General features: G+C 41.6%; 1 long non-coding RNA gene across 1 annotated transcript in view; it reads right to left on the bottom strand.

The window, feature by feature from the left end:
* Positions 1–6,541: 6,541 nt before the first annotated feature.
* Positions 6,542–27,758, bottom strand: part of LOC103279473 (uncharacterized) — a 48,260-nt gene continuing 27,043 nt past the window's right edge. Inside the window, exons 2-3 of the long non-coding RNA XR_506817.3 lie at positions 26,512–26,567; positions 6,542–6,773 (exon numbers count right to left, since the gene is read on the bottom strand). This is a non-coding gene — a long non-coding RNA (uncharacterized LOC103279473). The remainder of the gene's footprint in view (positions 6,774–26,511; positions 26,568–27,758) is intronic.

Genomic DNA, 27,758 nt, shown 5'->3' with positions numbered 1-27,758 from the left:
GATCATTGATGTCGCCATCCCAGGTGACAGTCGTATTGACGAAAAACAACAGGAAAAACTCAGCCGCTATCAGGACCTCAGGATTGAACTGCAAAGATTCTGGCAGAAACCAGTGCAGGTGGTCCCGGTGGTGATGGGCACACTGGGTTCTGTGCCAAAAGATCTCAGCCGGCATTTGGAAACAGTAGACATTGACAAAATTACAATCTGTCAACTGCAAAAGGCCACCCTATTGGGATCTGCGAGCATCATCCGAAAATACATCACACAGTCCTAAACGCTTGGGAAGTGTTCGACTTGTGATTTTGTGATATGAAATCCAGCATGTCTATCTTGTTTGCTGTGTCATACAATAAAATAATAATAATTTGTTTATATCCCACCACTATCTTCCAAAACGGACTCAGGGCACTTGGAATTGCAACAAAATACACAAAATACAATAAAATACATGAACATATAAAAATCACAATGTAAATTTTATATAAACATATAACATCATATAAAACCCTGCTGATTTAAAAGACTCAGTAAAATGCAGCAGTATGTGAACTCCAGGGCCAAATGCCACTTATTATTATTGAGAACCAAACCAGGAACCAAACCATAAGGTTCACTTTGGCTTATGGTTGTCCACAGTGGACAACCAAATCCTATTATTTCTCCAACATAGAGTAGACACATTGAAATCATTGCATTAGCCTGTATGTGAACCCACTAGTTAATAGTTAAGCCAATGGATTTACTCTAGCTAGTACTGGTGTCAAATTAGGAACTCCTAGGCTCATCATATGATTTTGTTTAAGTTACACAAACTCAAACAAGCCTTGGCATGTATTTAAAGGACAAAGGAGTCATTGATGATGAATTCCTTTATTTACTGAAAATGGCAGAGATATTATTTATACTGATACAGCTGACCACTCTTGTCTTCTATAGGTCCCACCACTCTCGGAGGACATTTTGATGGCACCAAGAAAGAACATCTATAGGATGCCTGCTCTCAAACTTGAAATTCCTTTCTTAAGAAGACTAAATTGGCTTTCTTTGTACTGTCCTTCTGTTTACAGGTGAAGGTCTTTTCATTCCAAAAGGCTTTTGGAATTTATTTTGAAAGAAGAGGGCTTTCTTAGAATACCTTTATTCTTTGCTTTGAAATAGATACATTTCAATGGTTTTAAATCTATAGACAGCTTAATGCCACTTTAAATAGAACTTTTTGTATGTTTCATCTACATGTGCTTTTGCCTGCATTGCTTTTGATCATGTGAGCTGCCTTGAGTCCCAAGTTTCGGGAAAAGGTCGTCTTAAAATAGAGAAATACAATGCAATGAGGAATAGTACAATCCCACAGTGTGGAAAACATGTCACTGCTTTCCAAAGTGTTGCTTAGACTGGTGTCCATATAACACCTGTCCTGATTTTTCCTCACATTTGTTATTGATCATAGGCTTCCATGCCTACTAAGATAGCCCGTTTTGTCCTGTTTATAAAATGTGTTGATTGCTGTGAATCAGATTTGTTGATTAGTTCCATGCAAGCGAATGAGACTATGGGGTTGGTGTAATAGATTTTGATGCATTGTTAATACAGGTATTTATTTATTTACATCACTTTTATCTTGCTCTTCTCACCCGTAAGGACTCAGGGCGGCTTACAACAGTTGGCAATTTACATTGCCCAGAACACATTCAATAAAACAATAACAAAATCAATAAACATTACAACAATACCACATCAATTAAAAACTCTATTAAACTCTATTAAAACATGAATTATAAAATTTTAAAATGCATATATAGTTAGATTCATCCACTAACACCTTTCGCGTACGCCTTGATTCAAGCCATATCACCTCAGATATTTACTCCCCGAATGCTTGAACACATAGCCATGTTTTCACTGCTTTCCTAAAATCTAGGAGAATTGGGGCTTGTCGAACACTACTCATATGTTTTAATTTTTCATTTGTGCGTTCTCGGTATTTGATGTTTTTGTATGTATACTCTTTTGCATTTGTAAGCCGCCCTGAGTCCCTGCGGGGAGATAGAGGCGGGGTACAAGAATAAAATTATTATCATTATTATTATTATTATTATTATTATTATTATTATTATTATTATTATTATTTTATTGTATGACACAGCAAACAAGATAGACATGCTGGATATTACAAAATCACAAGTCGAACACTTCCCAAGTGTCTAGGACTGTGTGATGTATTTTCAGATGATGCGTGCAGATCTCAGCAGGGTGGCCTTTTGCAGTTGGCAGATCATGATTTTGTCAATGTCTATTGTTTCCAAATGCCGGCTGTGATCTTTTGGCACGGCACCCAGTGTGCCGATCACCACCGGGACCACGTGTACTGGTTTCTGCCAGAGTCTTTGAAGTTCAATCTTGAGGTCCTGATAGTGGCTGAGTTTTTCCTGTTGTTTTTCGTCAATGCGACTGTCACCTGGGATGGCAACATCAATGATCCAAACCTTTTTCTTTTCCACAACTGTGATGTCTGGTGTGTTGTGTTCCAGAACTTTGTCAGTCTGGATTCGGAAGTCCCACAGTATCTTTGCGTGCTCATTTTCCAATACTTTTGCAGGTTTGTGATCCCACCAGTTCTTTGCTGCTGGGAGGTGGTACTTGAGGCATAAGTTCCAATGAATCATTTGGGCCACATAGTTGTGCCTCTGTTTGTAGTCTGTTTGTGCAATTTTCTTACAGCAGCTGAGGATATGATCCATGGTTTCGTCAGTTTCCTTGCACAGTCTGCATTTTGGGTCATCAGCTGATTTTTCGATCTTGGCCTTAATTGCATTTGTTCTGATGGCTTGCTCCTGGGCTGCAAGGATCAGGCCTTCTGTCTCGAGTCATGTCAGGATGCAAAAAGATCAGCATTCTCCAAGCTGTTCTTTTCACACCTGACTACAACAAGCTGGATAAAGAAGACCATTTGGCTGGGAAGGCTGATTTATGACAGGGTCTGGTCTTCAAACTTGGGAAAGGACAAAAGGAAAGGGAGGTGTGAATGGAGAAGAAGAGACGTGAAGCGAGGGGGGAGGCAACAACCCAATATACCGAGGGGAAAGAGCGGAAGAGGGGCAGTAGAAGCTTCTTCTTCTTCTTCTTCTTCTTCTTCTTATTATTATTATTATTATTATTATTATTATTATTATTATTATTGGGAGGGCATTCCACAGCCAGGGAGCCACTACCGAGAAGGCCCTGAACTATTCTAGATGAAGTGGCATTTGTGTCCATAGTTTATTACTTTCAACTTCTTCTGCTTTTTAGATGGATTTCTACTCCCCACCCACCAAATTTAATCAGAAGAAATAGACGATTCTGAGGTATGGAATACTAGACAGAATTTGATGTTTCTGTTCTGAGAGTAACTAATAGGAATTGGATAATAACTCAAGAGGAATAATTCATCCTCAAACTCACACGTCTGTGTTGATAATACAAACTTGACCAGCTTGCCATCTTGAGATCTAAATAAATAAATAATGGGAAATCTCACCCACTCCCAACACACATATACTATGGGATGTTTTTCCTTTAGAATTCTCAAAAGTCAAATATAATTTAGAAATGTTGAGTCAATGTGTTCCTGACTTTTGGGTTCCTATGCAAAAACATCTGGACAAATGATAGCTAATGATGGTTCTGAAAAGGGGAGATGTTGAGCTGTCCTTTGGGCTTTCTCAAGATTGGATTGTGCCTAATGATTGTGTGCTGGTACAGCTGTACCAGAAGCTTCGACTTCATTTTCTTGCTGCAAATGTTTGCAATCATAGGACAGGCCGCCTGTCAATCATCATTAAGTTTGGTTCCGCCCCTTGTTCAGGGCTCTGGGAGGGAAGGAGCCATTTTTAAGTCTGTCTCTCTTAAGGAAGCTAAGCTATAGGACGTAGACCAGCTCGTCCCATAGAAAAGCTTCATATTTCAAGAACATCCAGGGATATAGAACATCCGGGGATCTAGAACATCCGGGGATCTAGAACATCCGAGGAATCAGAAACAGAAATTCCAGGGGAAAGGTCCCAAAAGTTCTGGCTAAGAGCTCACAGCCTCTCAGCCTCACAGCTTCTGAGGGAAACAGCCCTAAAGTTTCCAGAGAATCCTCGGAGAGGGAACAGCACCACAGATCCACAGAACCCCAGCTGAAACATTTGCAAGCCTTGGTTGGTAGGTCGACTCGATACCCAGATGCATTTGGAGTCAGCAGTGGGTCCCACATCAGCTAGGCCCAGATAATAGACAGCCTGGGAGAGGTTATAAGGGGATTTTCTTATAGAGATAGCACAGTTATCCAAAGCCAATTGTCTGTCCCGTGGGGACAAGATTGAAAAGTCATCTATTAAGGAAATCTTGAAGTGTTATTTGACTCCTTGAAGATTTATTATTTGTTCATCAATAAAGACTTATTTCATTAAAGACTTAAAAAGCCATCCTTTTCAGGGAAATCCTCAAGAACTTCTCTTTAGGCCCCCTGGCTTCCTGCTGGGCATAAAGTATATGTCCTATACCAAGAAAATAGTTACAGGCCCAGCGCGTGACAGAACAGTTGTGCTAATAAATACAAAGCTGTAAATACAGTCAAAAACCAATTCTGCATTTCAAGATCTTCCAGGGAGGCCCTGCTCTTGATCCTGCCACCGTCACAGGCGCTCTAAGAGACACAGGTGAGGACGAGACTATCGAACTCCCTCCCTGGCGAGATTAGATTAGCCCCCTCCCTCTTGTCCTTCAGAAAGATGGTAAAGACCTGGCTGTGGGACCAAGCCTTTGGAGCAGGGCAATAATGGCAGCAATAGGACATTTCACCTTTCTGACCGGATACGGTACGGCTGAATTGTGATGATTTTAAATAATGGTTTTAATGAGAAGATAACTGATTTTAATGTTGATGTATATTTATGGTTCATTTTATGTTCCAGCATTGAATGTTTGCCGTATATATGTTGTGCTCCGCCCTGAGTCCCCTTCAGGGTGAGAAGGGTGGAATATAAATGTTTTAAATAAATAAATAAAATATATGTTTGCAATTGTATTGGGCAATGACAAATGAATAACCTGGAATTACACACTTATTACTGTTTTGCATTCATGATCCTTACATAGCTCCTCGTTTAGGGGATACATGTATACGTATTCTCCCAAAATACAGAAAAAAGGTGATCAGTAATGTCATTGCTTACTTCCCCTTCTGAAAGATGATATGGCCTAAATGGCCATAACATTCAATTTAGGAATGTGGAGCTTGTTATGCTGCACTCATTGGACAATGGACAATTAGCATGCAGTATGCATAATATAATTATTCCACATTGATTAATCATAGAGCTTGTGATATATAGAGGAACTATGGAAAAATATGCCAGAGTAAATTTGTTTTCTGCTACATGAAACCATTTGTTCACATCCAGCTCACCACTCTTGTTTTCTGGTTTGACATAAAATGAAGTTGGCCCTCAGGCATCTTCCAACATCATGCTAGCTTGCTATACAATACATTTTATAATGTATGGAACTGAGCTTAAACTCGTGGAGGATTATTATTATTATTATTATTATTATTATATTATTATTATTTTGCTGATGTCATGTCTGAGAAATATTTTGCATGAATGAGGTCTGTTCTTTGCGAATGCCCTTTAGCATTTTTAAAATAATATAAAAGTAGTAATAAAAGGATCTCATAAAGGAGTCAGAATATAATAAAATATCCTGAAAGGGAACTGCAGTTAAGTTAATGATACTGAAATGTGATGTAGGCCTTTCTTTGTGCTACCCTGATTAAAGAGATAAATATGTGGAAGATGGGAGATTTTGTTTAAAAAATTAGAGCTAAAATGTCTTAAGGCAGCTGGTAATGGACCCAGTGATCTTTTTACATTTGTTAATGGATATCTAATTGGGATTTATTTCTATGGAATTTTTGTGCCTTTAGATCATTCAGGCACCAAGGGAATCTTTTAGCCATGGGGATCAACATGGTCTCTCCAGAGGTCATGTTTGAAGAATGAAATTGGAAGGATATGACTTACAGTCAAAGTTCATTAACATTTAGAAACACCTAAAGGAGCAATAGGATTTCTTTTCAACCTCAATGATAGCATTACTTGAAAGATTTAGAAAGGATAGTGATGTGACCCTCTGAAAAACAGGTAAGTAAAATAGGTATACATATATAGATATAATAGACGTATACACAGAGAGTGGAAAACACGTACTGGCATTTAGAAATGCTACTGCTTCTCTCTGTAAAGCAATGCATCTTGACAGCACAGCACTGGATATTTCACCTTCCCAATCAAAATACTTGTCTATAATGGGAGGAAGTAAGGAAATGCACAGCAGCACACTGCACTGGTTGTACTAGTTATTAGGGATAATAAGGAGGAATTCAACAATGAGTTGCTAGATTTGAGCAGAGGTCCATTCACTGTCATGTGTCATTCCACCATTAAAGCATCAACATATTCTGAGGCCATAAGTAAGAATTAAGATACTACTGCCGAGAATTTTTATATGTTGGTATTTATTTATGTGCCTGTATTTTTTGTTATAGCCCAATTCTTCATGGGTATGCCTCTGTACCCAACATATTTGTAGATTGTCCCTTGATGAGAGTCCAGTGAGATTCAGTAGTTCACTCTTATCCTAATCATGTGAAGAAAGAAAGGAATTGTCCTCTCACAATAGTGATAAAGCACCTTACTTGGGTTCTGTAAATTGTTTTCATACCCTCCAGTGATGAGTTGTAAAACCTGTGGGAAACAAGTAATCTTTGTCAGTGTGACGGCGCGAGTGGCGCCATTTATATGTAGAACTGTAAGTTGCAAGATTTGAATTGTTGTATCACGCCTGATTTTGCCTTTACCCTGGATTGATTGGTTATTTATAGCTGTCAATCAATGTTGTTTGCACCAGTTATATTGCTCCCTCAGCTCAATTGTTTGACTCCACCCTTTCCTGGAGTGGGTCAGTGTTTCCTTTTTCATTCCACCATCATGGGTTAATCATTGAGCGGAAGTAAACTGGCAGTGAGATGTGAATGGTGTCATGCAATAGGGACCATCATGAAAGGTGAACATCCAGCTTCAACAGCAATTTATCTGCCTCGTGTGATAATCCTAAAACTCTTGCCTTCAATGTATTTGTCTAATCCCCTTTATAATCATCCAAATTGATAACGGTCACACTATTTTCCAATAATGCATTCTAAATAAGTGCTTTCTCACGCAGTACATATTTATATCTTTTCTGAATATTACTTATAAATTATTATTTTTGAGACAATAACTGGATTTTCTTCATTGCTATAATAATATAAAATTTATTTTTGTATCCCGCCCCATCTCCCCGAAGGGACTCGGGGCGGCTCACATGGGGCAAAGCCTGCTTCATCATAAAATACAATATCAAATACATTTAAAACCAGTAACACATAAAAAGCATATAAAACACACATATATACAATAAAACAGTAAACAAAGTCCTGCCAAAAAAATCTATGGGGTCAGGCGATAACATGTATCTAAGTGCAATCATTCCAATTTCTGGAACTGGGCCAATAAAGTGCAGTAGAAGGGAATGTGGGACATTAGAGAAAGATAGCATCAAGTATGCCTGTTCAGTCAAACGCACACTGAAATAACCCAGTTTTGAGCCCTCTTCGGAATGTGGCCAGAGTTGGAGCTGATCTAATTTCCCTCGGAAGGGAGTTCCAGAGCTGGGGGACCGCCAAGAAGAAGGCCCTTTCCCTAGTCCCCACCAGCCGTGTTTGAGGCGGCGGCGGGAGCAAGAGGAGGGCCTCCCCGGCAGACCTCAAGGCTTTTGCAGGTTCATAGTGAGAGATATAATCCCCCACAAAGGACCTCAGCACATTGAGGTCCAGAAACCTGGGGACAGTGTGGGAAACCGTGGGGCAGCGGCCAGATTTGTTCTGTTATCATGATTGGTTGTGGGCTGCCTTCAGAGCTGTCCCTAGGTAATTTTCATGAGTAGGCAATCAGAATTATGGCACCCACCCCCCGAAGTTTGGCGCCCCACTGAATTTTGGCACCCCCTCCCCCCAAATTTTGGTGTCCCCTCCAAACCGGGGCAGGGCTGAGCAGTAGGGAGGGGAGGGGAGGATCCGGGCCAGCCCAGAAGGAAGGCCTTGCTAGGAAGGTGTTCTGTGCTTCTCTGCTCTGAAAAGCCCCGAGGAATGCCTTCCTGGCAAGAAGGAAGGCATTGCTTGGCACTTTGCAGAGCAGAGATGAGGCGCCTGCTTCTCTGCTTTGCAAAGCACCAAGGAACTCTTGTCAGAGATGCCCCCGGAAAGAGCCGCTGACGAAGGCCGGCCAGCCCAACTCCAGCACTGGCGGTTCCATGTTAGAATCATAGAATCATAGAATAGTAGAGTTAGAAGAGACCTCATGGGCCATCCAGTCCAACCTCCTGCCAAGAAGCAGGAAATCGCTTTCAAAGCACCCCCGACAGATGGCCATCCAGCCTCTGCTTAAAAGCCTCCAAAGAAGGAGCCTCCACCACAGTCTGGGGCAGAGAGTTCCACTGCCGAACAGCCCTCACAGTGAGGAAGTTCTTCCTGATGTTCAGGTGGAATCTCCTTTCCTGTAGTTTGAAGCCATTGTTCCGTGTCCTAGTCTGCAGGGCAGCAGAAAATAAGCTTGCTCCCTCCTCCCTATGACTTCCCCTCACGTATTTGTACATGGCTATCATGTCTCCTCTCAGCCTTCTCTTCTGCAGGCTAAACATACCCAGCTCTTTAAGCCTCTCCTCATAGGGCTTGTTCTCCAAACCCTTAATCATTTTAGTTGCCCTCCTCTGGACGCTTTCTAGCTTCTCAACATCTCCCTTCATCTGCAGTGCCCAAAATTGGACACAGTATTCCAGGTGTGGTCTGACCAAGGCAGAATAGAGGGGGAGCATGACTTCCCTGGATCTAGAAGCTATTCCCCTATTGATGCAGGCCAAAATCCCATTGGCTTTTTTAGCTGCCGCATCACATTGTAGGCTCATGTTTAACTTGTTGTCCACGAGGACTCCAAGGTTTTTTATGCACACACTGCTGTCAAGCCAGGCGTCCCCCATTCTGTATCTTTGATTTCCATTTTTTCTGCCGAAGTGAAGTATTTTGCATTTGTCCCTGTTGAACTTCATTTTGTTAGTTTCGGCCCATCTCTCTAGTCTGTCAAGATCGTTTTGAATTCTGCTCCTGTCTTCTGGAGTGTTAGCTATCCCTCCCAGTTTGGTGTTGTCTGCAAACTTGATGATCGTGCCTTCTAACCCTTCGTCTAAGTCGTTAATAAAGATGTTGAACAGAACCGGGCCCAGGACGGAACCCTGCGGCACTCCACTTGTCACTTCTTTCCATGATGAAGACGACGCATTGGTGAGCACCCTTTGGGTTCTGTTCCGTCCCCCAGGACGATGGTTTGCCTTACTTATTGGTCGTTTGTTTGTTTTCCCTCCTTTGCATTTTGTTTCAGCCTCTGGCTGCAAAAGCCCAGGAAAGGTGGCTTGAAGTCTGCAAGAGCTGGCTGCAGTTTTCTTTGCAATGATTGGTCAAAGAGTACAACATCTTAGGACCGCCCTTTTTACCAGGGTCTAGTCTCCATTTTAGAGTTTCATTCTGGCTATAGTCTTCCAACGTGCTGGAGCTGTGCAAGGCTAACTGGGACAAATCATCCTCAAAACCAGGCCAATCTAAGCCTATCCAAATTAGATAAGTATTGAATTATACTGATCTGGAATAGGAAATCTAGTTAGAGGAGCAGGGTTATTCCATCGCTTCTAGAACTAATCTTTGCTGTAAAGATAGGGAAGGAAAGAGTTTCTCCTTCTAATATAGACAGCGTGATTAGGGTATAGTGGTTTTATAATCACCTTTGCCTTCTGGAACCAGGGATAATTCTGCAACTAAAACCTATGGAAATTTGTTTCATTTTCTGCAACTTTAAGATCTGTGCCAGGTTTACAACCTTGTATGAATAAACATCCTTTTTTGAAGTTCTCCAGACTCAGTCGTTCAATATTTTAGGACAGCTTATAGGGATTTGCAGTTCGCCCGGATAAAGGACGGCACGTTTCAGCTTTATAGTTTTTTTTTTATTGTCTGGCGGACGGCACAGTTTTGAGGACGATCAGCGGTTTTCCGCTTGAGCTAGCCTGCACGGCCATAGAGACTTTGATTTTGTTGGTCTGTTGCAGTGAAGCTTGCTGCCATTCCTTCAGCCTCTGCAGTATCCTGCTCTTCAGCTGCGGCTGTTTCTGCAATTGCACGGCTGTGCAAAACCCAGCAATCTACCCCGAGCTCCTTCGGTGGCAGGTATCGAGCCGCGGAGCTCCAGCAGCAGTCTTTGGGCTCACACAGAGGTGGTGAGTCCAGAAGCACCAGGCCGGGACCCAGATAAGCCTGGCAACTCCAAAGAAAGTTCTGGCTGAGTCTTCACAGTGGCTAGGATCTCGGCCGGGACAGTCGCCCGGCGGTGGTGACCTGCCTCATGGTCCGGCGGTGGTGACCTGCCTCATCATCCTGCGGTGGTGACCTGCCTCATTGACCTGCGGCGGTGACCTGTCTCATCATCCTGCGGTGGTGACCTGCCTCATTGACCTGCGGTGGTGACCTGTCTCATCGTCCTGCGGTGGTGACCTCCCTTCACAGCGGGGAGGAGGCGTCTCTTCTCTCCTCCTTTCCAAAGCCAGCCTCGGTGCTCCTTCGGCGGCAGGCCTCGAGCCGCGGAGCACAAGGTGCTTGAAAATTTGGCGAAGTCGCCATTTTGGCAGTTTACGTCACTCGGGCAAGGGAGGTATCAAGTGGCAAGTTGCTGTCAGTTGGCATTTTGCAGCTTGCCTACCAAAGTTTGGCGCCAAAGGTCACAATCTTTGTAAAGTATAGTTACTTAGTGATATATATTGCTATGGTTAAGTGCTGTGAATTGTATTATATATTGAATTTGCTTTTATTGTAAATTTACTTGCAGGTATATTGCATTTGCCTTTGTTGTAAATTTACTTGCTATTAAGAATACATAATGTCTATGCAATTTCAAGATGATGCAGATGGTATACCTCCTTCTGAGGCTGAAAGTAGGAATGAAAGGCCCCAAAGGATAAAGCACCCTTCAGCCAAGATGCTAGCCCATCTAATAGATGAAAAGGAGCTCCTCCATGTGAGGTTAGGTTCGGCATGGGAGCGAATTGTAACATTAATGGACAGAATTGAGAGCTTGGGTATTACAAGGGTGCCATCCATATTACAGACAGACCTTGAAGAGACCTTCGGTATTTGGAGGGGTTTGGTGTCTAAGATAGTCCAGGTCCTCGAGCGCATTAACGCCAAGGATTCAGAGTTAGAAATAGTGAGTGTCTTAGCTGACACTAATGAGAAAGAAAATAAGGTGAGGGCAATTCTAGATGCCTTGGAATTTAGTTCTCCATCTGTTAATCTAAGGTCTGAGCCAAAAGGAAATCAGTCTTCCTTATGCAGCCATGAGACCAATCTTTTAAAATCACCTGCTGTGGCACTTAGTCTTAAGTCCAACCGCTCTAGCCAGGTATCTAAGCTAAGGGAGTGTGCATCATCTAAACATAGCCACTCTAGCAAGTCTTCTGCTGCTGGGAGTGCCATCTCTTCCCTAGCTGCCTTGCACATTAAGGAGGCTGCACGTCTAGAGCTAAAGAGCAAGGTAGCGGGGGCGGAGGCTGATGCTAAGGCAGCTGATCTCACCCTTCCCTTTAAAGAAGAAGAGCAACGACTGCAAATAGAACAGGCCCGTAGACAAAGCGAAATGCAAATAGAACAGGCCCGTAGACAAAGCGAAATGCAAATGGAACAGGCCCAAAGGCAAGGTGAAATAGAAATGCTTAGAATAAGGATGGATGCTACTGCCAAAAAGGTAAGGGCTGAGACTTTGGCCAAGGCCCTAATTGAGCCACTCACAGAAGAAAATGTAAGTCAGTTGCCGAAGCAGGACCCTTCTTCCAAGGTGCTTGTGCATCTTAATAGCTTAAACAGCCAGTTTTCGGATGAGGAACAGGAAGACTTCTCTCCTTACCCAGAGCAGGGCCCCAAAGTCACTTTTGAGTTTCCTGCAGAGCAGAGCGTCATAGCGGGGAGCTCACCCTTGCCCGAGCTACCTGTGCCTCCTGCTAAATCCCTAGGTCAGTCAATCAGGGCCTCAAGGCCAAGTGCTAGTTGGCCCTTACAGACAGCTGCACAGGGAGCCACCGATTCGTCAGTGGTCGATGTCATCCCTCCAAGAGGCCAAAGGTTGACGCAAGGTGCACGGTGGGAGTCCACTCCACAACAGCAAACTCCTCAATTGTTCCCTTCGACGCCAGAGTCCCAGCTTGTCTCCATCATCAGAAGCCCCAGAAGAGATCTTAAGGACAAGGGTGTCGAAAAGTTTTCGGACAAGCCTGAGGAATTTCTTCTCTGGAAGGCCACCTTCCAGAGAGCAATCAGAGACTTAAAGTTATTGCCTGAGGAAGAACTGACTCTTCTGGCTGCATGGTTGGGCCCAGCCTCATCCTCACAAGTTAAGAAGATCTACGCAGCCCACGTAGCCGATCCCGACAAAGCCCTGGAAAAGGCCTGGGCCAGGTTGCAGCAGAGGTATGGGGCCAGCACAGAGATTGAAGCATCTCTTATGGACAAGCTCCAAAGGTTCCCAGCTTTGAAACTCAAAGACTTCAAACTCTTGTGGGACCTCAGCGATCTCCTTACGGAATTAGAGTCGGCCAAGGAGAATCCAGAACTGCCCGGTTTGAAGTGCCTCGATCAGCACCTGTCCCAGAGGCAGATCTTGACCAAGCTGCCCTTCACTTTGCAAGAACGCTGGGGACAGGAGGTCTTCAACTACAAGGAGGCCCACTCCCAGGCATACCCTCCATTTTCTCATTTGGTCCAGTTCATCACCAGGGCGGCCAGAGAAAGGAATGATCCGCAGACGGGCCTCCCCACCTTATACCAATGGACCCAGCCAGAGAAGGCACCTAAAGTGGAGAAAAAACCATCCAGAGAGGCCAAAAGACCGGTTAGTGTTAAGGCTGTTGAAACTCAGCACAGGGCCAACGAATCCAAGTCAGAGGTGAAGGAGGTGCTCTGCCCCATTCACCAAAAGCCTCACAGTTTGGCCAACTGCCGGGAATTTGGCAAGAAGCCTTATAAAGAAAGACAACAGATTGTACAGAAGCTGGGCATATGTTTTAGGTGCTGTGGAGCAACTCCTCACTTTGCATCCAACTGCAAAGAGGACGTCAAATGCGCAAGGTGTAACAGCCTTAAGCATTGCACCGCGATGCACAACTCTGACGCTGTCTCCCGCGCCAAAGGGGACACGTCTTCCAAAGAAGGGTCATCTACTGAAGCCACCAACATGCAGACCGCGTCACGGATGCAGGAGGATGCTCCATCGGTCGCCTGTACTGAACTATGCTCTGACGTGCACCAGTTCAGAGTCTGCCATCCCATCTGCCTAGCAGATGTATATCCAGCCAGAAGACCTTGGCTTAAAAAGAGACTTTACGTGGCTTTGGATTCACAAAGCGACGCCTCCCTGGCGACTCCAGAGTTTTTCCAACTGTTTGACATAAAAACCCAGACGGTCGACTACACCATGTCCACCTGTGTAGGGAAGAAGAAGTTGCAGGGTCGCATAGCATCCGGCTTTGTTGTCTCCTCTTGTGACCAGAAGAGACTGTTCGAGTTACCAGACCTCATTGAGTGTTCCTCTATTCCCCGGAACAAAAGGCAGATTGTCACCAGAGAAGTCGTGGAAGCCCATCCTCACTTGCGAAAGCTGAAGAACGCCTTACCTGCTTTCCGTCCAGATGTGGACATTGCCCTTCTGCTTGGTGCGGACTGTCCGAACTTGTTCTATGTGAACGACCAAGTTAAGGGACCTCCAGGGGCGCCCATTGCTCAGCTGCTACCACTAGGCTGGACAGTTACAGGCCCAGTGTGCATAAATAGGATGCACCCTCCATCGTCGGTGGGCACTCGTCAAGCGCACGTGCTTCAAGGCAGTCGCCCCACACTAATGCATAGCTGTTTGAGTCATATCTCGGTCTATTGTCAGGGGATAACACCAGAGTATTCTTCCATCTTTGAAGTCTCCGAAAGGGATGAAACTACAGCGCTTTCCAAAGATGAACAGAGGTTTTTAGAGATCATGAACTCTCAAGTTTCCCGGAGTCCCGAGGGAAATTGGATAGCCCCTCTGCCTTTTAAAGCAAAAAAACCCACTTTGCCAAACAACAGGCATGTGGCGGAAAATAGACTCTGGTCACTGAAGAATAAGATGCAGAAAGACCCCAAGGTGTATGTGGCTAATAGAGTCAACAACATTCTTTTTTTTTGCAAATAATTTTTATTGGGGTTTATCACTAGCGAAACACAAAAACAAACAAACAATAATAATGAAACAACACAAAACAACTTAACCGAAGACACCAGGATAGGGGGGGGGGGAGGGGATAAGGGTAGTGAGGGTGATGGTGGTGTGTGAGTGTATGGGCTGACTTCCATTTATGCATCTTCTTCCATTTATGAATCAGTCTTTAGTTATATGCACTATGTTCTTTAAATAGTCCTCAAAACTAGTCCAGTCGGTAGCTTTCAATATTGTTCCGTTCGTTTTCTTGATCAAAAAAGATAATTGGTCCATATTCTTGATTTCCAGTAGTTTGTCTAACCATAATTCTTTTGTTGGTATCTGTGTGGATTTCCATAATCTTGCAATCACAAGTCTAGCTGCAGTAATAAAAAAAGTGAAGAGTTTGTCTGTATTGGGATCGATCTTATCGTCACAATTGTATAAGCCTAGTAGGAGTAGCTCTGGTTTTTTAATAAATTTAGTTTTTAATATAACATTACTTTCCTCCAATATTGCAGTCCAAAATTTTCCCAATTTTTTACATTTCCACCACATGTGGAAATAGGAACCTGTTTGGGTTTTACATCTCCAACATTTGTTATTCGCGTTTTTGTACATTAAGCCAATCTTTTTTGGAGTTAAATACCACCTGTGTATAAGTTTGAGCCAATTTTCTTTCAGGTCGACCGAGTATGTGTATTTCATTTTCTTATTCCAAATCGATTCCCATTCCTGCATCTGGATAGGTCTTTCTATGTTTTTTGCCCATGTTGTCATTGCTTTTGTTACTCTCGACGATTCTGTATCCCAGGATAGTAAGTTGTTATACATTACAGTTATGCATTTCTTATCAATAGAGATAAACTTATCCCAGAATCCTGGTTCTTGCTCAAAACCCACCAGGCTATCCCCTTTATAAGCTTCTTTAATTTGGAAATACTGGTACCAAGATACATTTTTGTTAAGTTCTTGTATTTTTGTTAATTCCTTCAATTTTGGGGGAATCCTTTTATCATTTGCTACAGTTAACAATTCTCTATATGTAGGCCATTTTCTCCAACCTAATAATCGTCTATGGTCTGCTTCTATAGGGGACAGCCATAGTGGGGTTTTTGTGTGGAAGCGACTTTTGTAATTGTCCCATACTCTCAGAAGAGCCGATCTGATAAAATGGTTGCCGAATTGTTTCTCAATCTTCGCTTTTTTGTACCACATGTAACCATGCCAGCCTTTTCTTAGTTCATGGCCTTCCAAATTTAAGATCCTAACTTTTTCTAATTTAGCCCAATCTCTTATCCAACAAAGAGCACACGCATCGTGGTATAGCTTAAGGTCTGGTACACCCAATCCTCCCTGAGTTTTTCGTGAAATCATAATGTTATAATTTATCCTAGCTCTTTTATTTTTCCAAATAAATCTCATAATCTCTTTCTGCCAATCCTTAAATAATTTTGTACTCCTTATAATTGGTATATTTTGGAAAAGATACAAAAGTTTAGGGAGGATATTCATTTTTATAATTGCTATTCGTCCCAATAGTGAGACGTTAATGTTTTTCCATTTTTCCAAATCGTTTTTAATTTCCTTCCAGATTCTTATATAATTTAGGTCTAATAATTGATTATTTTTTGCAGATATCCAAATCCCTAAATATTTTAGTTTAAGTGGTGTTTCCAGACCCGCGATGTCTTGTAACTCTTTTTGTTTCCTTTTGGACATGTTTTTCGTAAGCATCATTGTTTTCTTTTTATTAATTTTGAGACCGGCAACCTTCCCGAATTCGTCAATTTTTGCTATCCACTTATGGATATTCTGAATTGGGTTTTCTATAATACAAATAACATCATCCGCAAAGGCACGATATTTATAATCCTGGTTGTCAATTTTAATACCTTGTAGGTTTATATCTTTTTTGATTGCCTTCAGCAGGATCTCTAAAGCCATGATGAATATTAAGGGTGAGAGAGGGCAACCCTGTCTCGTGCCTTTGCTTATTACAATTTTGTCTGTCTCCTGACCGTTTATTTGAATTTTTGCCCATTGGTCCTCATAGATGCTATTAATGCCATTTTGAATTTGTGTACCTAAATCCAATTCTTGAAATAAGAGTTTAAAAAAATTCCAGTTCAAATTATCGAAGGCTTTCTCTGCGTCTACAGAAAGAAAGCCTACTTCTCTTTGGTTGTGCTGTTCATAAAATTCCATTGCGTCTAGTATTACCCTTACGTTGTCTTTAATGGTTCTGGAGGGGAGGAAGCCCGTTTGGTCTTCCCCTATCCACCCATTCAGGAATTTTTTGAGTCTGTTGGCCAAGATTTTTGTAAAAATTTTATAATCTGTGTTTAGGAGCGAAATAGGTCTATAGTTCTTGGTTTCGGATGGATCTGCATCTTCTTTGGGTATCATTATTATTGTGGCCTCCTTCCATGTTTCTGGGATAACTTTATCTTGCAAAGCCTGGTTCATTAATTTTTTTAGGAATTTGATCATTTCCGGTTGTCCTAGTTTATAAAAACCTGCTATAAAGCCGTCAGGCCCTGGCGTTTTGTTACTGTCTAAACTTTTTATTGCTTTGAGAATTTCTTCTTCTGTTATTTCCTTATTAAGATCCAATCTTTGTTCATCCGTAATTTTGTCCAGTTTTTGTTTCCCTAAATATTCTGTTATGGCCTCTGGATTTATATTGTCTTTAGAATATAAATTTACGTAAAATTTTTGGAAGGCCTCTCTTATTTCTTTATCCGAATTTACCATTCTTTCTTCAAATTTAATTTTCATAATTTGTCTATTTTGTTTCTTCTTTCTTATTAACCGGGCGAGCCATTTGCCTGGTTTGTTTGCATTCTCAAATGCATATTGTTTGACCCATTTGATTTTTTTAGCCACCTAAACAACAACATTCTATCCAGTTCTACGCCTAGCCAGTGGCACCACGTCGCCACCAGCAACAACCCAGCTGACATCGCTTCCAGAGGAGCTTCAACTCAACGAGTGTTAGGTTCAAGTTGGCTGACAGGCCCCAGATGCTTGACCGAAGTCAATTTTCCATCAGCCTTTTCTCCCACCGATAATACAGAATTGCCCGAGTCCGTTCCAGAGGTGAAAGTTTGCAAGATGACCACAGAAATCAAGATGGGCCAAAGATCTTGCCTGGAACCACACCGTTTTGAATGTTTTTCGGAGTGGCACAGTCTTCTTAGAGCAGTTGCTAGGCTTATACATCGTTTAGCTTGCAAAGATAGTGAGCCTTTACAGGTCCAGGATATGATAAAGGCTAAGAGCGTCATATTCAAGTCAGTACAGAGATCTGCTTTCAAGCAGGAAATAGCTAGGCTAGAGCAAGGGCTCAACATCCCTAATCAAAGTCTTCTAAATGAGTTAAACCCATTTCTAGACAAGGAGGGTATTTTGAGAGTTGGAGGAAGGTTAGCCAAAGCTAAACTCAAGGCGTGCATAAAAAACCCCATCATCATACCCCCTAATAGTCACACTGCATTGCTGCTCGTTCGGCATCACCATGAAAGGATCCATCATCAGGGTAGAACTCTAACTGAGGCAGCCCTTAGAAATGAAGGTCTGTGGGTAGTTAATGCCAAAAGGTTGGTCAACAGTTGTATTTTCAAATGTGTTAAATGCAGGCGCCTTAGGCGAAACTGTCAAAGTCAGTTGATGGCAGAACTACCTCAGGATAGGACTTTGACAGACCCACCCTTTTCCCATGTGGGAATCGATGTGTTTGGTCCTTGGGAGGTTGTCACTAGGAAAACCAGGGGTGGTGTTGTAAATAACAAGAGGTGGGCAGTTTTGTTTACTTGTTTAGTAATACGAGCTGTCCATATAGAAGTCATAGAAGGGATGGACACTTCATCATTTTTAAACGCATTAAAAAGGTTCATAGCCCTCAGAGGGCCAATTAAGTCAATTCGGTCGGACTGTGGCACCAATTTTGTAGGTGCGACCAAAGAACTCAATTGTGTGTCTAGGTTTGGGAGAGACCCAAAGGTTCAGAACTTTACGAATACTGAACAAATTATGTGGACTTTCAATGTTCCTCACGCCTCCCACATGGGTGGTGTTTGGGAGAGGATGATTGGTATTAGTCGCAAAATCCTTAATGCCATGCTTTTGAGTCATAGGTCATTGACGCATGATGTTTTGGTGACACTTATGGCGGAAGTTACCGCAATTATCAACAACCGGCCGCTGGTTCCCCTTACCAGTGACCCTGAGAACTTACAACCACTGACTCCTGCACTTATTTTGACACAAAAGGTGCCAGGATGGAAGGACATCATGTTGCCAGTTCCGGACGGAACTCACCGTGCCCTGTGGAAACAGGTGCAGTCCTTGGCCAACCACTTTTGGAAAAGGTGGAAAGCTGAGTACTTAAGCCAGCTTCAAGCTAGAAGAATCTGGCAAAGCCCACAGGACAACATTGAGGTTAACAACGTTGTGTTGTTAAAGGACAAAGACTTGCCCCGCCATGCATGGCCCATGGGCATTGTATTAAAGACCTTTCCTTGCCCGGATGGTAAGGTCAGGAAAGTTCAATTAAAGACTTGCAACAGAGACAAAGTGTCCATTTTGGACAGACCAATTAGTGACCTCGTGTTGCTTATTGGAGATGTTTAAAGTTCTAGTGTTTGTATTGTCATATGTGCAAAGGTGTTTGTATGTTTTTGAGTGGTAAATTCCCACATCCTGGGAATTTAAGCGGGGAGTGTTCCGTCCCCCAGGACGATGGTTTGCCTTACTTATTGGTCGTTTGTTTGTTTTCCCTCCTTTGCATTTTGTTTCAGCCTCTGGCTGCAAAAGCCCAGGAAAGGTGGCTTGAAGTCTGCAAGAGCTGGCTGCAGTTTTCTTTGCAATGATTGGTCAAAGAGTACAACATCTTAGGACCGCCCTTTTTACCAGGGTCTAGTCTCCATTTTAGAGTTTCATTCTGGCTATAGTCTTCCAACGTGCTGGAGCTGTGCAAGGCTAACTGGGACAAATCATCCTCAAAACCAGGCCAATCTAAGCCTATCCAAATTAGATAAGTATTGAATTATACTGATCTGGAATAGGAAATCTAGTTAGAGGAGCAGGGTTATTCCATCGCTTCTAGAACTAATCTTTGCTGTAAAGATAGGGAAGGAAAGAGTTTCTCCTTCTAATATAGACAGCGTGATTAGGGTATAGTGGTTTTATAATCACCTTTGCCTTCTGGAACCAGGGATAATTCTGCAACTAAAACCTATGGAAATTTGTTTCATTTTCTGCAACTTTAAGATCTGTGCCAGGTTTACAACCTTGTATGAATAAACATCCTTTTTTGAAGTTCTCCAGACTCAGTCGTTCAATATTTTAGGACAGCTTATAGGGATTTGCAGTTCGCCCGGATAAAGGACGGCACGTTTCAGCTTTATAGTTTTTTTTTATTGTCTGGCGGACGGCACAGGTTCGTTCGCTTAGCCAATTAGCTAATGTTGGACTGGAGTGGGAAGTAGCTGAGTGAGGAGCAGTCCAGGGAGGCGTTCAGCATGGGCTCCGTGCCCAGGCTGTCCTCCCCGGGCGGCGGCAGGAGGTCGGCGCGCAGGACAGCCTGGATCTCAGGCTCCGAGAAGAAGGGGCGCACCTTCTCCAGCCGCAGGAAAGCCTGGAAAGCCACTCGCCTGCCTGCCCGCAATCAGCTCCTCCAGCGCCAAGCACTGCACCTCGCTGTAAGTCTGCAGGGGTCACGGGTCCCAGGAGTGGAAGCCCCGGAAAGGCGTGTCCTCCAGGCACTCGGGCAGATTAGCCATGAGGCCGGTCCTCAACGGTGCCCCCTACAAGATGGCACCACAGGCAAGTGCCTAGTTGGCCTGGCAGTTGAACAGCCTCTGGTTGCCTTCCATGAAGTTTCCCCACTGTCCCCGGCTTCCTGCCATGCTGTCCCTGGCTACTTCAATGAGGATACGGGTTCCCTCTTAGCATGCTTCCCGCACGCTGTCAGGATGGAGGCCAATGGAGTCCTGCCAGAAGTAGATCTGCATCATATGTTGGGCTCTGTGATACTCCATTCCAGCAGCATACTAATAGCACATCAGGACATGGAGGTTGAAAAAGTGTATTGTGGGATATATGTGTTTCTCATTTGCAGGTAAGAAGACATAAAAGTAAAAAGGTTGGCTTTTAGCAGTCAAGACAAATATAAAAGAGGAAAAGAGGAAACACTCTTTCCAACCCTCTCATTTGGTGATCTGACTAGAGACATTGGCAACCATCCAATTAGGTGTATGAAAAGTATAAGCTACACAGAGAAAGACGCCAGTGAAAGTATTTCAGCAAACAACAACAGCTTAATTGGCTCTGTGACTAAAATTATGCTCTTTTTTATAGGATAAAATGTTTTGGTTTTTTTTTTTTAAAGAGGGTCTGTTTACAATTGAATGAATTGTGTAACCACCTATTATGTAATTGAATAACAGCATAATCTACCATAATGATAGGGAGCAGCTTTTTAATGTCTGGTATAAGGCTGCTATTTTCTCCTGACTTGGATATATTTCAGCCTCAGTGTTATATAATTCTTTGCATTATCCATCTATTCTTGAAAGTAATCCATGCTAACTGCTTTCGACTCTATCATTTTATTTTACTTCCTCGTCAGTATGTTTCCCGTTTTAGTCATGTCTAGATAGCATAGTAAACAAATGATGTGAGCCTTTGTATTTCTTTCTGCTTTAGAGGTAAGCTTGTCTACCCAGTCCTTCATTTGTGGCTTTTAAAACATATGGGAACAGTCCCCTTGCTATAGAAAGGATCGCTGGGGAGACTGAAGATTCTGCAAATGGGACTCAGTTCGTGGTTTTGTGATACACTTTTTCAATTTTCAAGCAGACAGAACAACATTATTTTTGCCATCTCAAAGCAATATTCTTCAGTGTTTTGCTTTTCATATATAGAATGTTGATGCTACAGTTAAATAAAAAGCAAAAGTAAAGAAATATTGATATTTTAAAGTTTGCATAAGTGGGTGAACTATCTCTTATAGCACCAGGAGGCAGCTACCCTGTTTCCCCGAAAATAAGACATCCCTTGAAAATAAGACCTAGTAGAGGTTTTGCTGAATTGCTAAATATAAGGCCTCCCCTGAAAGTAAGACCTAGCAAAGTTTTTGTTTTGAAGTATGCCCACCAAACAGAGCACCAGAGCATGCAAGATTGATAAATGTACATACTATAGATTGTTGTACATGGAAATAGTAGTAGTAACAAGAAATTCTTGATAGGATTCACAGTTTGTCTGGTTATGCTGGTTTGTGATGACAACTACTTTACAGTATATAATAAATGCCCATTTTTTGTTCAACAATAAATGTGAATTCTTCTTCATGGAAAAATAAGACACCCCCTAAAAATAAGACTAAGTACATCTTTGGGAGCAAAAATTAATATAAGACACTGTCTTATTTTCAGGGAAACACAGTATGGGTAAAAGGTCCTACAACCCCTCCTCATACTAAGCCACACTCAGAGCTTGGAAATGTTGTTATTGTTGTTGTTGATGATGATTTTTTTCCGTGTCAGGAGCAACTTGAGAAACTGCAAGTCACTTCTGGTGTGAGAGAATTTGCCATCTGCAAGGACCTTGCACAGGCGACACCCAGATGTTTTGATATTTTTACCATCCTTGTAGGAGGCTTCTCTCATGTTCCTGCATGGAGCTGGAGCTGATAGAGGGAGCTCATTTACGCTCTCCCCAGGTTGGATTCGAACCATCAATCTTCAGGTCAGCAATCCAGCCTTCAAGTCATCAGTCCTGCCAGCACAAGGGTTTAACCCACTGCACAACCAGGGGCTCCTGTTGTTGTTGTTGTTGTTGTTGTTATTGATGTTGATGCTGATGATGTTGATGATGATATAATAATAATTCAACTTCAAAAATGACTATGCTGACTGGAGAGGGTTTACAAAGGTAACTTTTGCAAGCTCTAGGAAACCACTGGTGTATCTAAATCAAGTGTGGGTAACTGGAACTAGTCCAGGGTCTAATATTCTTCCCCCAGAATCTCTCCAGTGGGGCAAAGATTGTCTAACATCAAAAATTAAACATAAATCCCACAGTGGCCAGAAGTTCACATTGAACAATGAGTATTTTAAACAACAAACATTGTAGCCTTTTAAAATATTTAAAGGTGAATCATCACTCCAGGAGGTTTCCGAGAGGCATTTCCCCGTTAGAGGAAACCAGCAAAAGGATGGCGTGGGAGTCTGGAAGAGCTGTGCGCAATGAAAGTAGCCACATGTGCCACATATTTTTCTAGTGTCACAGATTACCCAATCTTGATCTAAGTCAGGGATGGCTAGGGGCTGCAGATGAATTTGGCCAGTCACACTTGTCCCAGTACACTCTGCAAAGAAAAGCATGTTTGTTGATCCCATTGCATCCAAGAGTATCTGTTTTATTGCCCTCTCAAGACCATTGTGCTATGGAGTTGTCTAGAAGGCAGTTTTATGCTTATGGGAAATCTTTTGTTTTTACAAAAGATTTTGTTCTGTGTCAGGAGAAACTTGAGAAACTGCAAGTAGCTTCTGGTGTAAGAGAATTGGCTGTCTGCAAGGACGTTGCCCAGGGGACTCCCGGTTGGATTCGAACTGGCAACCTTCAGGTCAGCAACACAACCTTCAAGTCATCAGTCCTGCTGGCACAAGGGTTTAACCCACTGCGCTACTTCCCATAAGTGCCCAGGGGTCTTTGCACATTCATTCTACATGTTTAAAAAGGCCTTACAATGCCTGGAAGGACCAAAAGCATAATGAAAATGCCCAAATATAGCTGTGGGAACCTGCACGCAGTCATAAGCTGCAATTTTCCTACTCCTAACCTGGAGAATAGTGTCTGCTCTATGGTGGTAGTTGCAGTGAATTTGAACATAGCATTTGGGAAAGAAGGTGGGATATACCGTATATACTCGAGTATAAGCCGACCCAAATATAAGCTGAGGCACCTAATTTTGCTACAAAAAAACTGGGAAAACATTGACTCCAGTATAAGCCGAGGGTGGTAAATTTCAGAAATAAAAACAGATACCAATAAAATTACATTAATTGAGGCATCAGTAGGTTAAATGTTTTTGAATATTTACATAAAGCTCAAATTTAAGATAAGACTGTCCAACTCTGATCAAATCATTATTCTCATCTTCTTTAATGTAAATGTACTTAAGTTTCCTTTTAATAATAATAGAGTAAAATAATACATGTAATAATAATAATAATAAATACAGGAAAATAATACATGTAATAATAAATAGAGTAAAATAATAAAATAATAATAAGATCAGAATGAAATAATAAATGTATTAATAATAATAATAAAAACAGAGTAAAATAAATGTAATATTAGCAACAATAATAGAGAAAAATAATAAATGTACCATATATTCTCGAGTATAAGCTGACCCAAATATAAGCCAACCAGGACCCTCACCCGAGTATAAGCTGTGGGGGGCTTTTTCAGTCTTAAAAAAGGGCTGAAAAACTAGGCTTATACTCGAGTATATACAGTAACTCTAATACTTATACTGCGTGAAAATTCATTCAAAAATGAATTTACTCTCAGTCAGAGAGGGATTCAAATTTCTACACATTTCATTTGAGACAAATGAGAATTTAGTGCCATGTCACAGAATACGAATATCGTATTCTCTAACATATTCGCAACAAATGTTTAGCACTGTTTTCTCCTCTGCCCATTAGCTAATAATATAGGCAGGTTTGTTCCATGATCTGGGATGTGTTTAGCCATCGGCTAAAGTAGATTGGCCACATGTGGGTTTTTGAATGTTACAATGCAGCCCCTGAAATACCCCCTACAAGTTTTGGAGCAGTGTTCAATGTTCATAAAAAAATGAAAAAGAAAGAGAAAAGAATGGCTATTGTTGTGATTTAACCATTTTTGTTGTGCGTGTGGTTGTTTGTGCTTTGAGTAATGCCTTGTACTTTTGAAGAAGGAGCTAAAACTAGTTGGCACTTTAATAAGAACTAAAAAAAAAAAATGGAGGTGAAAGGGCTCAATGATAAAAGAGTTGCTTTCATTTACTGCTCCAGGCATCTGCTATAAAGAAGCCAAAGTGAATGTGTGAGCATCAGAGACAGTCACTGGGGGGGGGGGGGGGGGGGGTTGAGCGAGTGTGGAAGCAACAACCCGAGCTGTGAGTAACTGTACATAAACATAATTTAAATCAAAACAGCTGAATAACAATTTAGGACTTAAAAGAGAATGGGAAAGGTGGAATGAAATAAAGAAAAACAAATCCCCAACTTAACCACAGTCAAACAAGAGGGAGAGAGAATAAAACAGCAAATGGAATGAAGAAGCAAGGGAGGAAAATCACAGGGGCCCAGTGCTTCGACTGTGTCAAGTCATGTGGCACTTTCTGGAATCTAGTTCAAAATTTTTCAATGAGATCCCTTCCTTTCCAAGATAGTTAGGGTATAGAGGATCTTTGTTCTAACTTCTCATCTTTCCCTACAAGCCCTCAGAGCTCTGTATTCTCCAGATGCTTTTTTGCCTCTTACTATATCATGTTCTTCTCTTTTACTCTACCAAACGTTGACCTCCTCTATTCCCTCTGCCCCACCTTCTTTAGCAATTGGTTTTGATTGGCCTTTTTCCTTCTTTTAAAACCTGCAGTTAAGTTGATGCCATATACCAGTAGCTACATTTTAGACTTGCTGTTATACACAGTATGGAAAGTCACATTTTAAAAAGTAACAAGTTACTGTTATAGTCCCAATTCCAGTAATTATAAGAAAAAGAATTACTTCCCAGTTTTACATGAGTAACATTCCTTGCTTAGTTTTTTCATACCTCACAACCTCTGAGGATGCCTGCCATAGATGTGGGCGAAACATCAGGAGAGAATACTTCTGGAACATGGCCACACAGCCCGAAAGACATACAACAACCCCAACATATATAACTTTTTGTTGCCTTTTTAAAAAATCAATGGTTCAAGCATCGCAGGAGAAAATGCATTCTGCTCCTATCCACAACTCCCACAACAAAGCACAAACCAACATGAAGCAAGCATAAGTTGCAACTTAAAACATAATATAGTGAATCCCTAGTCCCATTAATTATCATAATACATTATAATTACATCATTAAGAGAGTTAAATTATCACTTAAGTTAGAATTAGAATGTAAATTATATTTACCATATATACTCGAGTATAGCGGACCCAAATATAAGCCAAGGCGCCTAATTTTAGCTCTTAAAATTGGGAAAACTTATTGACGAGTATAAGACGAAGGTGGGAAATGCAGTAACTACTGGTAGATTTCAAAAATAAAAATAGATACTAATAAAATGTTTTTGAATATTTACATAAAACTCTAATTTAGGATAATAATACTTTAATAAGATAAGACTGTCCAACTCTGATTTCCTATATAGTTGAGTATAAGCCAACCCGAATATCAGCCAGTCAAGACCCTCACTCGAGTATAAGCCGGGGGGGGGGGGGGGGGCTTTTTCAGCCCTAAAAAGGGCTGAAAGACTCAACTTACGAGGGCTATCCAGAAAGTAGATTACATTTTGGAATTAAAAATGAACAAAGTATAGGAGAAAACATTTACCATACGTAGTTGAAAGCCACACCCAAATACCACTTCTCAATGTAGTCGCCATTCAAATCTAGGCACTTATAGCGATGAATGAGCTTGGAAACTCCTTCCCCACTAAATTCTGCCACCTCCGTTCTCAACCCTCGTATATATGATATGCCTCAGTGTCGCAAAGGAATTAGATGCACATAGATAATTGTTTATGACTACAGACAGCCATCCACATGTGCTTGGGATAGGGGACACAGGAAAAACTGCTATTTTTTTACATGTGAGAACACCTCTCCAGAAACTCTAGGTCCCCCAGCACAATTCTATGGTCAACTTCAACCAGATGTTTACCATACAACCACACTAGAAGACCTAGAGATTTCCCAAGATAACATTTTAATCAAATCCACAAATAATCAAATCCATAAAAGGTAAACCATTAATGTGGAGGGCTGACTATAGTTGCTTCAAGATTTTAGTCATACATTCTTTTAAAGTCCTGAATAATGGGTTAATAATTAAAGCAGGTACGTACCTTTGTGACTTTTTCCCAGGCCTATGGAATATTACAGAAACTCCAGAAGGTCATATCTAGAATTCAGAGTTAGAAAGTAGTTAGTTACAATTTTAAATAGCTACTTATAATTAGTTCCTTACCCTAGATATGATGATGTGACTTGAAACTAAATGTAAGATTTAAATAAGATTTTTTTTACCTGAAGTTAGCCTGATGTATAAACTGAGGGCAGGTTTTGGGGCCAAAATTACGGATTTTTATATTCTACATGGATAAATCAAGGGTCATTCCATGGACAGATGAAAGCATGAATGGTGCCTCAGGGGTCCAGTTGCCTTTTCCCTGCTCATAGAGGGAGTTAGCACCTCTTTTAAGTTTTCCTAGGATGGGCGAAGCTCTTGATTTTCACCATTCCTTTTTTGATGAGTTGAGATACAGTACTCACACTGATCTGTGGATAAGCTGATCCAGGACTTTTGGAACAATTCTCTGACTAAAACTTCTAAATTTATACATGAGTATATATTATAAATAGAATTCAGTTGGAAGGTGAAGTAAAAAACTAGATTGGAGGAATGGAATGGGCCGAAGTTCTAACTAGTGCATACTAGGGTTAAACTACAAGACAGGGATTATATTCCATTTGTACAGAAATCATATTTCTTAGATGATACCACTTGAGAACACAAGATTATAAATCATGGGTAGACCCAATGTCTATGAACTTCCTTAAGTCTCTTTAAAAACCATTCACAACAGGAGCTAACATTGCATCTTCTAATGCCAAATTACCTTAGTTGATTTTGCAAGTATAAAATCAACCTGTTCTGTTCTTTGGGAGTTATAGGAGAGGGAGAAAAGAGGTGACAGAAAACGTCTCTATCTATATCACTCAGCATATTATGTTTCATGTGTTGTAGGAAATGACTTCTTTATAGCCAAGATCTTACATTGGGCTTGCATATATTAGCTGTAGATGTGTGCCTTGAATCTATATATATAAAAGGGTAATGAAATTTCGGCCCAGGACAAAACAACAAAACTACACATCCCAGAAACACTAAACTTGGCAGCACAATCCCTCATCCATGCCTCTATGTTCATACAACAAAAAGAAAAGAAAAATAAAGTCCTAATTAGAGGGAGAGGAATAATTGTTTTTATCCAATTGCTGTTAGTTAGAACGCTAAGCTCCACCTACTTGGTCTCCTAGCAACCCACTCAGCCCAGGGGACAGGCAGAGTTAGGCCTCACTTAGGCCTCTT

This window comes from Anolis carolinensis, chromosome 3 (genome assembly GCF_035594765.1).
Source record: "Anolis carolinensis isolate JA03-04 chromosome 3, rAnoCar3.1.pri, whole genome shotgun sequence".
Lineage (NCBI taxonomy): Eukaryota > Metazoa > Chordata > Lepidosauria > Squamata > Dactyloidae > Anolis > Anolis carolinensis.
The sequence above is the reverse complement of the archived record's forward strand: the minus strand, read 5'-3'. Positions and strand labels throughout refer to the sequence as shown.